Below are 10,181 nucleotides of genomic sequence, written 5' to 3'. Positions count from 1 at the left end.
AAAAAAAAAAAAAAACCACAATAGTTTTTGAGATGATATCCTTAAAGTGAACATTGAGCATAATAACCATGCCGTTTTGGTGAGCTCTGATAGGAAGTACAGAAGAACTGGTTAAGGTGAACAGGCCACTATAGTGACCCACAATCCCTAGTCAGAGTTTTAGCAGAAAATCTTGGGTACCATCAGTGAACTTGGGGGTTGGAACATCCCCTAAAGGGCAGTGCTGAACTACATCTCCTCAGACTGAGATTCTCACTTTTTGTAGTGGCTGAAGCCACCTGGTACAGAAATAGGGAAAAAAAAACCTTGCAGATGGAAATTGTTAAAGAACTAGTGGGCAGGAGGAATTGGTCAGCAGTTAAAAGCACTTGTTGCATAATCATGAGGACCAAAGTTCAGATCCCAGCACACATAACAAGTCAGATATCTCCCCTACACCTGTCATCTCTGCTCTAAGCATCAAGGAGACAGGAGGGCCTTCAAGTTTTCTGGCTTCCAGCCGAGTCAAGAGACCATGAGTTACAGGTTCAAGAGACCTTGCCTCAGAGAAATAGGCAGAGTGATAGCAAAGGGTAAATGATGACTTCTTATACAGGGAAACACACGCGCACACACACAGGGGCACACACACACACACACACACGTCATTTTAAAAATATACTGGACTAGAGAGATGTCTCAGCAGTTAAGGACACTGACTGCTCTTCCAAGAGGATCTAGCACCATGGATTTCTAGCACCACTGTAGCTAACAACCATCTGTAATTCCAGGTCCAGGGAACTAAATCCCTCCTCTGCTATCTGCTGACCCCAGCCACATATATTGTGAATATATCATGTAGGAAAATACAAGCAAGAGCTACAGAGTGAGACCCTCAGTCTGTACCAAATTTCATCTGAAGTCAGGAGATTATGCCAAACCCTGAAGTGCAGATTCTGCCAAGAACCAACCTCAGGTCAGTGAGTATTTTCTGAGACAAGGAGTGTCTGAGAGCAGGAAAAACAAACCACTCGAAGTCAAATCTTGGGTCTAAGCTGTCAGCCTGTGTTCTGCTGGAGAAAGCTTTCCAGCCTGCTTTCTCTCTGTTCTGCTTTTTTCTCCCCTCTGGCAGATCTGATTTCTCTGGAAATCTCTAGATAGTGCTTGAGGTTTCCTTTTCATTATCCCGTGAATCACCACATGGGATCATCTGATGACCACAACCCATCGATTCTCAGGAAACAGCAAGAACATATTTTCTTTTAACATTGCAAAAGATCTCAGCGATCAGAGATGGTAAGCTAGCTGGGTGGGACCTCAAATTTCTAGTCCTAAAATTACCATTTCTACCCCACCTTGGACTAGTCTTACTGTGTCTTAGGCTGACCCTCAACTCAGGAATGTGCCTGCCTTTGTGTCTTTTTGACCAACCTGGTTTATAGTGTACCTGCCTTTGTTCCTTCACATTCATGAAGGCCCTCATATAATTCATATTTCATCCTTAATTTTCACATAGTTGAGAAATCATATATGATCATACTCATTTTTTTAGAATTCTTTTCCACAGACTGTAAGGCTGCACTGAAGGTCTCAGACTGGACCATTCTGCTAAGGCATTAGCCAAACCTTTGCCACCCGGACTCATGCTACCTCAGATCCTATGCAGTCATTAAGGTCATCAGGAAGGACACTGGTCAAGGGAACATGAAAATATGTCCATTATTATACGAACAAGCCTTATGCCATGGCAGTCCACGTCTGCTGGTCCTGTTCCAGGGGCTGGAACCCTGTCATTCTGTCTCCACCAAGGCCATGCCAGACTCAGCAAGGTTCCATAACAACCAAGAATGGAAGATTCGACAAGAAATCCATTTGCTGTTCTAGAGGAGTGGCTTCTGTGCAGCCCTGACTGTGAGCAGGAAGTATCACCACTGCCCAGTGGGCAGGAGAGGCCATGTATTGCATATGGGAGCCCAGGAAGGAACAGCAAAATGGAAGCTGGGGGTCCAGACTGACAGTCAGAGGTGTGGACCTGAGGATGTCACCCCTCTGCTCCACTCTACATCTGACACTCCAGGAAGGCTCATGACCACATCTGGTGATGCCCAGCTCACCCATGTCCTTAAAGGGATGGCACCTCCCTGTCTGAAAGTAATTCCTGACTACAGTTCTGTCCTCAGGAGTCAGGGCAGGACCTCTCATTATTCATCCTTTTTCTGTATGAAATCCAGTTCCCCTATCTTGGAACCTGTCCTTCCTGGTTTGTGTTGAATGATCTCACAATTGAACTCTAAGGACAGCTCTGCAGGAGAGGGCAAGGAATAGCCTCACCGAGAGACCCCAATTCCTGGGTTTCCTCTGCCAGCCACTTCATTCCCACAGAGAAACTTCAGGGAAGATGTTCTGGAAAGACATCCTTCTCTTCTCTGATACTTTTGCTTCCAGGGACTGGGAAGGTGCCTCATTTGGTAAGAGGCCCTATCTTTCTTTCTCTGTCTTTGCTCTCTGTCTCTCTCTCTCTCTGTCTCTCTCTCTGTCTTTCTCTGTCTCTACACACACACACACACACACACACACACACACACACACACATTGTATGTATGTGTCTTCCCCTTCCACTTTCTCCACCCTATCAGACACAGAGATACCAGAAATCTAGATGAGCATGCCAAAAATGTTTGTTGATTAGAAAAGATCTGTGCAGCTGAATTAAAGGGAGTCAGTGACAGGTTTCATGAGGACAGGTGCTGATATAGAGCACAGACAGAGGAATTGGTTTTTCACTACTATGATCTTGGCAGTAGCAGATGAGGGAAAGTACAAAGTGCTGGCACTGGAGCTAAAATGTCCCATCCAAGTGAACCAGAACCACTGGATAGTTGGGAGTGTCCTGTGGAGTTCTGTTCTCTCAGGCCACTCTGTAGTACTTCACTGAACCTGTCCTTTGGTATCTGCATTGTGTATATATTCTTGTCGGAGTAGTGAGGTTACAAAAAGTTATAGATACCAGAAATGAAGTAGCATGACAATTTTTTTTCTTGTCAAGTTGTTGCAGGTGATATTTGGATGACCACACACATCAACAACATCAGCACAACTTGTGTGAAGAACAGTATCTATGTCCTTACATCTTAGTCTATACCTATTAACAACCTATATTGCATCATCACATCGGGGTAGGTGCTATTCTAGATAGGCTCAGTGTAAAACTTCTGGGGAAGGGTTGGTTGCTGGCCTTAGGCAAGCATTAGGACAAGTCCTAGCAGCAGCAGGAGACAAAGACTGAACTCAGGCAGATTCAGAGTCAGGATTCCTGTGAAAACAGAAGAGAAGTGACTACTCCCAACTTACCTCAGTTTTCTCTCTTCCTGAAGGGCCTCTGCTGTCACTGTGGGTCCATCGTCCGACTTCTCTTGGACACTGTCCCATCACTGCCCCTCCTGTTCCAGGCTTAGAGAGTCGGTGTCTTACCCAGTCTGTGTTATGGATCCTGTGGAACTGAGTGCTGGTTGTACTNGAATTCAGAGATAATGGGTGAGCTCCACTTGGGTCCATAGATATAGAGCAGGCTCTGTGGGTGGAACTGGTGGCTCAGAGTCTTCAACATGCAGAACCCACAGATTGGTACATTGTCTGCTTGTACAGCCAGCCTTCTGTTACTGCTCTTGGCCAAGCCATGGTGCTGCTGGCTCCATTGTAAGAATCAAATTCCAAGTCCTCTTGTGCAGGTAGTTTGAAGTCTGAATCTGAACTCTACATAGAAATCCTTTCAATTTCCTGCAGACTTCATGACTGGGTTTGAATAATGGACAGATCAAGTTTTCTTTTAGTTTGGCTACACATTTAGAAACAAAGTCTTAGAAAGCTAGAATCATGAGACACTTATATTTCTGTCTTTCATTTTTAAAATCATACGATGTTGGTGTGTGCAGAGATGGCTCACTGCTTAAGAGTAGTTGCTGCTCTTCTAGAGGACCCAAGGTTGGTTTCAGCACCTATGCTGGCTGGCTTACCACTGCCTGTAGCTCCATTCCAGGACATCTGGTGTGCTTGAGTAGCATCCGTTGGCAATTTCATACACATGTGCACAGACACACAGAGACACATAAGTCAAAATAATACTTAGGCAGGCAGATTTCTGAGTTCGAGGCCAGCCTGGTCTACAAAGTGAGTTCCAGGACAGCCAAGGCTATACATACATACATAGTAACCCTGTCTCGAAAATCCAACCCCCCACCAAAAAAACCCCACCAAACAAACAAACAAACAAATAATACTTAGGGATGGGTGAAATGTCCGTGCTTAAGAGAGCTTCCCCTCTTCCAGATTTCTTCCCTTCGAGAGGACCCCAGTTTGGCACCCAGAGGTCACAACTGCCAATAACTCTAGCTCCACAGGAATCAGACATGTGTTTGGTTTTATAGGATCTGTACCGGCATGGCACATGTAAGTGCAGACACATGTTAAAGTTAAAAGACAAACTTTAAAAATGCATTTACAAACAATAACTCAAAACTGTACTCACAGCAAACGGAATAGTATGTTTCTGGTTGATTCCTGTAACAGATTCCTTAGTACATTTCCATCTAGCTCAGTTTGCTCCAGAGCTAGTACTAATGGTCTAGTTTTACATCATGGACCCTCAAGAGAATACCAATTTATCTAAGATGTCCGAGTTACTGTAAGACAAAATATAAAATACATTGGTGTGACTCTAACTAAGGAAGTGAAAGATCTGTATGACAAGAACTTCAAGTGTCTGAAGAAAGAAATTGAAGAACATCTCAGAAGATGGAAAGATCTCCCATGCTCATGGACTGGCAGGATTAATATAGTAAAAATGGCTATCCTGCCGAAAGCAATCTACAGATTCAATGCAATTCCCATCAAAATCCCAACTCAATTCTTCACTTACTTAGAAAGGGCAATTTGAAAATTTATCTAGAATTAACAAAAATCCGGGAATTGCAAAAGCTATTCTCAACAATAAAAGAACCTCTGGGGGAATCACCTATAAAACCTAAAATCTATAACCATGCAGGCTGGTTAAAACATCTTGAGATCTTCCATTGTGTGTACATTTGAGTATAGAGCACTCTCTGTAAGCAGTTATTTTCAGAGTGGCTACAAGTATACAAAAGCAAGTATATTGGGAAGTAAATGTTTAATTTGTGTCTTGTTTGGAAATGTAAACATGTCATCAGGTCTTTGTTCCTATTCTCCCTGACCCAGGGGAGCCCCCACTCCACAGGGGGCCCTCCCATGAGCTTTCCTTTTCTAGTTGTTACTTCTGTTACAGGTTGAGTAGTATGTTAGCATTGTAAAGGAATCTCACAGCGTCCCCATGCCTTCTACTCTATAATGAGCCCTAAGGACAGAATCAAACATACACACTCTGTATAAAGGGGGAATGTGCCAACACTAGAAATATTAGAAGAAGAATTTCATGCCTCATGTCTCATGGATATTACTGGCTTGGAGAGGAGACAGACAAAAATTCCAGGAAAGTAGGATGGCTTTCAGGAGGTTAAACATTTTAATAAACACGTTTTTTTTTTTAAATTGGTAGTTGTTTTATATGAACTAAAAATTCTGAAAGATACAATATTCATGACTGGGGATGTGACTCAATGGTAGTCTATGTATCATATGTGAGGTCCTGGGTCTGATACACAAAACACACACACACACACACACACAGTTTTTCCTGGCAACTTCATAAACTACAATTTTTTAAGTACCCATTTCTGTTTAAATATATGCCAAGTTGGGCAAATCCATTTTACAAAGAGCCCTGGCCTCTTGTCAGAGATGTGAACAGGTTCTAAATCCCCTGAGTTGTTGGGTGAAGGTCCATCGACTTCCGGGAAGAGTCCTGACTGCTGAGAGTCTCTGTCTGCTCCTGGCACTCTGACATTGCTCTAAAAATGGAATCTGATGTGTTTGAGCAAGTTAGTGTGTCAGACTAGGGGATTTTGTGTCTGTGTGTGTGCTGTGGGTGAGGTTGTAGTACCTCTGTTTTCTGGTGGTTTATCAAAACAGGGCCACACTGATGTGTCTCCTCTGGCTATGGGAGTTGGCTGGTATCCCCCTGGGGATTGATGAGGCCATCTGGGTTTTGCAATGGACTGCCTACTCTCCTAACAATGAGAGGCTGTGACTCTAGAACTCAGTCCTTCCACATCTGTATGCTTGCACACTGAGCTTTTCCGTGCCAGGTTGGATACCAGTAGAGTGGCCTCAACCTAAAGACCCTGAGTGCTATCCTTCTCTGCACATCTGAAGTAGTTTAAGTGCTGGCATTTGTCAGAAAAAAGTTTGGCACTTGTCTAATGGATGCCTGGTCATATGTGACTAGGTCTCCCTTTCAAGAGACTCTAGTACACCAAAGCCAGGCTATAACAGCTGAGTCATCTTATCACATCCCCAGCCTCATTTCCTTTCAGCTCACAGTTTGGTTGAGTGCGGGAGGGAGAGGGAGCAGACAAGGACAAAGGGGACCTTCAAGCTGGGCTGTGCCTCAACAAAGCTGGAAAGTGTTGAGGTTTGGCCTCTTTCCAAGTCCTCATGCCAGCCACTCTTCCTCCTCAAGCTGTCAGGCCCAGTTCTTAGGAAGTGTATCCATCGGCATGTGCACATTCTGGGCAGCTTTTGCTTGTTTGCTTGTTTGTTTGTGGAGACAGGCTTTCTCTGCACAGCCTTAGCTGTTCTAGAACTAGCTCCTTTGACCAGGCTGACCTCAAACTCACAGAGATCCACCTGCCTCTACCTCCCAAGTGCTGGAATTAAGGGTTTGATTTTTAAAGAAATTACACTCCTAGAGTGTACTCTATGGTCATGAACAAAAGCTCATTGGAGAAGGCAAATTAGCTGATTTTAGAACTTTTTGCAGGCAAGAGTAGAACACTTGTGGGTCAATTGCAATAACCCAATGACTCATCAGACCCCAGGGGAATTATCTGCCAGCGCCCATAGCCAAAGATTGCTCGGACTACAGATCAAGTTTTTTAATAACTGCTACCAAATCTTGCATCTCTGAACCTTTAAAAAGAATCCCAGAAAGCTTTTCGTGGTTAGAGGATCTAGATCAGTTGATGAATATCGAAATAAGTAAGCAAATATTCTTCTCTGGAAAGGATCCACCCAATGGAGAGACAGTGAGATTAACTAACTCAAAGGAATGTTGACAGCCTGAAGAAAGAGGTTACACCAACCTAAGTAAATCCAGATCCATCCGGACCATATTGTGGGTCCTTGATTTCAGTATAGTCTTCTCCGAGTGTTCCCAAGTCCAGGTGTGAGCATGCCTGCAAGTCAGTGCCCCAAAGCTGCCTGCTTGCATCTTTGCTGTCTTCTGAGAGAGCCCCGTTCTTGCCACACAGAGGACCAGCCTTGCTGAGGGAGTCTGAAGATGCTCGCGTGCTGTATTCCTCCTCCTGCTACAGCGAGTCAGCTGATGCTCTAGTTCACTGTGCCTGGACTCACCTCAAACATCCCCAGCACAGTTCCCACACAGCGAGAGATGCTTTGCCCTTGCCTCCACCCCTACTCCTCTAACAACCTGTAGCTCTATTTTTTTCTACTTTTGCTTTTAGAAATTAGTACAGCTTAAATCACACACAAATATCTACACAATGATGGAGGAAAATCTAGAAATTAACAAAGAGCTAAAATAATGCAATCATGCCATATATATATATATATATATATATATATATATATATGCATGTATGTTTGTGTACCATGCATATGCGATGCCTGGGGAGGACAGACCAAGGCATCACTACAGATGGTTGTCAACTGCCATGTGGGTCTGAGAACTGAGCCTGAGTAAGTGCCCGCAACCACTGATATATCTGTCCAGCCCTGAAGATGTATATATCAGAACAATTCTCATAGACTTCTTCACTATCCTGCTGTGTAGTGTCTGGGTATTCAAAGTCTGACCCTGTGGCTTGTCTATTGTTCGATCTTGGCATTACTTCATAAGCAGAGCAGACATCCATAATTCCTTCTGTACATGGTCCCCATAATGCTTAGATGTAGACAGCTTTAAAGAACAGGAGGTTGAGTAGCCATATTTTGTTATCTGCAAATGAATGGAGGGAAGATGAACCCAGGAAGTACTCATTCTCTTCCCTGAAAAAAAAAATGTGTGGTCCACCAGGTGGTTACTATTTGACCCAGGCATGCTCATGGGAAAGGTGAGTGACTCATTGTCCGTGATTAGTGTCCTTGGTTTACAAGTCTCTTCCAAAGTAGAGATCCTTAGATAGGTTTTCCCCACCCTGTCATATGAGCACTATGTATTACCAGCCTGTGAGGAGCCTCTAGCTTGACACCACAGAACCCTGTCTCCAGGAGCACACAGCTAGACTCATCCCCAGTTGGAGGAAAGCCGGCCAGCTTTTGTAAGATTCTTCCCTGTGGGTCCTCAACTCTCTGCTACTTTTCCTCTGAGCTCTTTCTAGCAGTTCATCTATTTTAGTGAACCTGATTACACCCCCCCCCCCTTACACTTTCTGGACCCAAACTCTTGAAATTAAAAAGAAAAAAAGCGAGAGTCAAAATTTAAAATGAAAACAGGTTCCTTTGGTGTGGTTTGTATCTGGGAAGAAATTAATTGGATTTTGAGCAAGGAGATGGAGATATAGGAGGGTTTCTTAAATTGTGATTAAAAGCCCCCAAAGGTGCAGGAATCCATTTGCAGAAGGGCATGTGATCTGCCGTGTTTCCTTCCATAACAAGCATGTGGCTTGGCAGGAACAATAAGAAAAACCCCAAGTCTGGTGATGGTGGCCAAGACCTTTAATCTCAGCACTGGGGGGGCAGAGGCAGGCAGATCTCTGAGTTCAAGGCAAGCCTGGTCTACAGAGTGAGTTCCAGTACATCCAGGACTACACAGAGAAAGCCTGTCTCCAAAAAGAAAAAGAAAACCCCAAATCAGGAAGTGCTTTCATCAGTACTTTCTCCTCTCTTCTTTCCTTTAAAAAATATGGATGCTCTTTAAAAACAAAGTGGAACATGAACCAAGATCAAAAGATGGTAGGTTGAGGGAAGAAAGGAGGAAAGAGGAGGAGGAAGACCAGGCATCAGGTGTTGCATCAGGCTGGACTGTTGAGAGGATACACAGAGAATACACAAAGTAGCAAGAGTGTACCTAGGAAAAGGGTGTTCATCACATTGCCACCCCTGCTGCAGGTAGTTTGCTATACATGTCTAGGCTACAAAGCACTGCCAACCCAGAGAAAAGGAGGAGGTCCATTCCTGTGAGCACTACCAGGTTAAGAATGGGTAAACTAGACTGCACAAGAGCTAGAACTATTCCACTGCAGAAATCCGAATGACAGTCACTGTTGTGTATGCGACTAAGGTTCAGTACCTCTGGCCATGGCAGATTTACACCTGCACTCCCTAACAATACCACTCTCGCCTGTTTTCTCACAATTATACCTTGCCTGGCTTTGAGGGGAGTGTTAGAGTTAAACACACAGTGAGACAGTCAAGGGAGTAGACAGGAGACACTGGTGGTTGAGGTGTTCTGCTGGAAGTTGCTTCCTGGGTGTTTTAGAGAAACCATAATGAGAGACTGCATTGGGTAAGTTGGTAAAAATTAATGTGGAATTTCTGCAAATTAGAAACAAGTAACCCCTTTCCTGGCCACATAGGCCTGAGACTTTTCAAAGCCTAAATAGCAAGTGACTTTTAGGATAAAACACCCCCTGTGTAGTGTTCATGGTGCACAGGCTTGGCTTACCCAGAGATCCTTCAGGGAAGATGTATTTCGGTGAGACTGGACCAAGGTCACCCATCACCGATTTCTTCCAGTTGGTACCTTGTACCATCCACTAAGGTTATATAAATATGTCACTCCAATTCCAGTGTTGCTAGATTTGGCTCCTGAAACCGGTAAAGAATCCATTAGCTTAGTAAGAACCATAGACTTTCAAAGCTGGAACCCCTCTCATTTATGGATGGTAAAGCATAGGCCTAAAGAGAAAAAGGAAGGTAACTACCAGAGAGAGATTGAGAGTCTGCTGTGAAGCCAGCACTATGATTCAAGTAAAGAATACAGATCCCTCTCAGCTGTAGATTATAGAGCAGCAGGAAGTATGGACAGGTAAATGGTTGTTTCCCTAAGATCACATGGTGTGCTTGAAAACAGTGGCCATGAAACCCGATAGCTGGTAAGTGTTTGCTTT

At 44.0% G+C, this 10,181-nt stretch overlaps 1 pseudogene; it reads right to left on the bottom strand.

Annotated features, from left to right (window-relative positions):
• Positions 1-2,818: 2,818 nt before the first annotated feature.
• LOC110288464 lies at positions 2,819-9,791 on the bottom strand (annotated as a pseudogene).
• Positions 9,792-10,181: the final 390 nt, after the last annotated feature.

This window comes from Mus caroli, unplaced genomic scaffold, assembly GCF_900094665.2.
Source record: "Mus caroli unplaced genomic scaffold, CAROLI_EIJ_v1.1 scaffold_17520_1, whole genome shotgun sequence".
Classification (NCBI taxonomy): domain Eukaryota; kingdom Metazoa; phylum Chordata; class Mammalia; order Rodentia; family Muridae; genus Mus; species Mus caroli.
This window is presented reverse-complemented; position numbering and strand designations above follow the sequence as displayed.